The sequence below is a fragment of the Aptenodytes forsteri genome, unplaced genomic scaffold (assembly GCF_000699145.1).
Source record: "Aptenodytes forsteri isolate BGI_AS27 unplaced genomic scaffold, ASM69914v1 Scaffold85, whole genome shotgun sequence".
In the NCBI taxonomy this organism is placed as follows: Eukaryota; Metazoa; Chordata; class Aves; order Sphenisciformes; family Spheniscidae; genus Aptenodytes; species Aptenodytes forsteri.
Window position 1 is genome coordinate 153,454 of NW_008795533.1, and position 3,715 is coordinate 157,168.

Genomic DNA, 3,715 nt, shown 5'->3' on the forward strand with positions numbered 1-3,715 from the left:
TGTGGGGTGTGTTGGGGGGGGGGGGGGGGGGGGGAAGGAGGGATAATTTAGAAACACAAGGCTGGGAAGAGATTTAATTAGGACATTGAGCTGCTCTCTCCTGGGTGCCAGCCCACCACCCTCTTCCAGTGCTCGGGGCTCCCCTTTTCCTCCCTCGAGCATGGACAGGGCTCAAGTATGCAACTGGGTCAGTGCCTGCTTATTTCAGCGTGGCATCTGTGATTAAACTGTCTCTGAAACAGTGTTGGGATGCACCTGCGACTCCCACCCCCCCGCGCTTAGCCGTGCAAGAGCCCGGCGATCCCTGCAGGAGCTCCCGCAGCTCGTGTCGCTGGGGCTGCGTGGGCGACAGTAGTGAGCCTGTTTCCTGAAGCCTCCGAGATCATCATCATCTCGGTCCCGTTTGGTCATCTCTGGAGCTGGGCTGGGTACACCCCCTCCCCGAGCTGCATTTCAGGGCTGGGGGAGGAGGGACACAGGCTGGTTGAGTGTCTCTACCATTTAAATGATGGTGGGTAGCATCCCTAGCATCGATTTTCTTCCTAGTACAAATCCTGTGTTACTCCCCCTCTGAATTTGCGTTTCTCCTTGTCCCCCTGCACCCGTTTTGTGGGAACTCTCCTCCCGGGGCACAACAAACCAGCGCTGTCCTGGTAGCTCCTCTACCAGTCCTCCCAGTCCGGCAGCGTCGCTCCTGAGGCTCGGCCATCCCTGGCCGCTGCCTGCCCACTCCCACGCTGTTAAGTGGGGGATTATCATCCAAGGATCACATTAACCCTCTTAGCCCAGCCCAGGAGCACGTGTGCCGGTGCTAGTCATGCCCCGTGGCCCCTAAAGCCCTTCCAGGTTCCCGGAGCCCCAGCACTGGCCGTTACGCTGCTGACCTACATACTTCACTGGTGCGTTGTAATTAGATTGACTTTCATGCGGTCCAGCTAGGCTGATTAGACCATTTCCATGAGTCCCAGAAAATATGATTTTTTTTTTTCCCCCAAAAAAACCCTAATTTGGAGAAAGATACCCCTATGGCAAGTCGGTGTAATATCAGCGGCAGCAAACTGCTGTCTCCCTGTGCTCTATGAAATAGGGTTTTGTGAGCTGCGCACGGGGGTGGTTTGTTTTTAAATCTGGCTGGATCACGCGTACGGAGGTACAGATGGGGGAGCTGGTGTTTTTTTTCTCCTACAATTACAGGCTGCCATCTTAAAGCACTGCTGGTGGTGGTCGGTCTGGATATTTTTTTTTTCCTGCCGACACAGTTTTCAGGAACAAATCATTGTAGGAGGGCTCCCTTGGTGGCAATGGCTGCTGACAACCCCCCTTTTTTTTGTGTGCCTTAACGGGTAGACAATTTAAAATCAATTAATACATGTTCTGCGCCTGCGCAGGGCATGTTACTGCAATAGGATGGTGTATGGCACGGATGAACCAACCAATTTTGTAATCCTATTTTTAAAAAAAACCACAAGTGTGCTTGAGAGGGCACACTCCCCTCCCAGGCTGCCGTTAATTACGTTTCAATCCTTTAATTCCCTGCCAGCCACGTCCCCGTCACTCCCTGCCTCTCCCCGGCCGGTGCTGAGGGGTACCCCATATCCACACTTGCTTTTTATGGCGCAGCCTAGCAGTAGTTTCTCGGCATTTTTACAAATGTTCGTTTTAAATAGATTAAATATCAATGCTTACGAGGCTCATTCAACAACTCTTAGGTCTTTGCCAGTTTAAAAGGCCGACCGAGAGCCCACGCTGGGTGAGCCCGGCCCCGGCGACAGTCCAGAGTGTTTTGTGATGTGACTTCTATCGACTTTCCTCCAAAAGAGAACATAAAAGTGTCTTGAACCTCAGCCTGTCCTGCTTTGTTAGGACTTTTACTGCTCTTCCCCAACCGCGCGCTGGGCTCCCTCGCTCCTGATCTATCACTACGGTTCTTTCTGCTTGCCTTTATCCTGCTGACAATGGATTTATTGCAAATTAAAAGCTGACAATTGATACGGAGAGTTAAGTCTAGCTGCTTCCCTGGATACCTGTTGAATATTTTATTTTTTAATAAAGAATGACTTTGTTTTCATGGGAAGGAAACTTCCTTAGTGAGCAATAATGGTGAGGATGGGGGTATCGATGGATTATCTCAAGTGACTCATGCTTGAATTCCCATTATTTGCACTGCTTCACAATTTCTCCCATCCATTCAGCTCATAACCCTTGGCAGCTTTAGTGAACCTGCCCTGGTGCTGCTCAACATCTTCCTCGCTGTTGACAAAGGGGTTCAGGCCCATCTGGGTGAATATAGTCATATTTGTGTATCTGTAAATCTCAAGTTCCAGGCTACCTCTGCACGGCTGCCCCAGCCCCTGGGGGGGGGGTCCCAGTTTCTGTGGGTCCGGCCGGAGCCAGTCCTCGTGAACAGCACACCCGTGTCAGAAGAGCAAAGCTGCTCTCGGCGGTGCCCGGTGGGCCCGGCCGGGCGTTGTGCAGCTCGCGCACGCCAGCCCTGCTCCGGAAGCACGTGCTGGCGGCTGGGAAGCCGGGCTCAAAAGCAGCTGGGAGGCTCCCGGCACGGTGACTCGACTCGCCAGAAAGCAGCTGCGGGCAGGGTCTGCACGCCCCGGGCAGGGTCTGCACACCCCGGGCACAGCCCGCTGCTGCCCTTGCAGGGCTCGGGAGGAATGTGGCTGCACGGTGGCAGCGGGTGGCACAACTCTCCCCTTCCTCAAGCTTTCAGGGGGCTTTCCTGAGCATCTGGGTGAGCAGCTTCCCCATGTGGACTCTTGAGGGGGACACACAGCACAAACAACCAGAGCCATCACAGAACCAGTATTTATGAGGGTGACGGGAGTCAGCCCGTTGCTCACAAGCCACTACACAGAGGTGCCAAGCAGGAGCACAGCGCGGTGGGGACGCGCTGCTCCGTGGGCAGCGGCAGCAGTGCAGGGGCAAGGCAGGACGCGGAGCAGCGCTGGCAGACAGAGGGGTTCACCGGGGAGCCGGCGCATCGTACAGAGACCTCCCCATGGCCCCTCTAGGACCCCCCCAGGGACTGGCCAGCAAGAAGCAATGGGACTAGCCTGCCCACGGTCCCCGGCTTCTCACAGGATGCAGACGACGTTGCACGTCCAGCATGGCTGCAGGGAGCAGGGTGTCCACGCTGCAAGGCCTGGCAGTTCGGCAACCTCGTGCTCGACTGATTTGTTTCCTCCATGTATTTCTTCCAAAACATGCTAAAGGCCCCTTCCCTTCCATTTTAGGCTGTCCATGGGCAAACCAGCCAGGGGTGGCTGCAGCAGTGCTGCTGGGGACTCCCCCCACAACATGGCAGCTGGGGTGAGCCCCAGAGCATGGGGATGCTCGCCCGGGAGGGGGCAATACTGAAAAGCACCCGCAGAGCCTGTCCCGAGCCACAGAGAGCCTGGGAGGGGCATCACGGGGGGCTGAGCCCCCCACGCTGGGGCAGGCAGCAGTGCAGGCTGTGCTGCTGGGGCGCAGGGGAAGGGGGGAGCCGGCTCCAGGCAGGCCCGCCCAGGGATCCTGCTGGGGACCTCTGGGGACAAGGCAACAAATCTGGGGTCCTGAGCGCCCACACCCACCTGTGGGCTGGGGCAAGAGCCTGGCCCTGGCATGACCTTCCAGCCGGGCTTCCAGCCGGGCACAGCCCCCAGCCCACCCTGAAACAGCCGATGCCAGTGGCCAGGAAGGGGGCGCTGGGCTTCTACCCCTC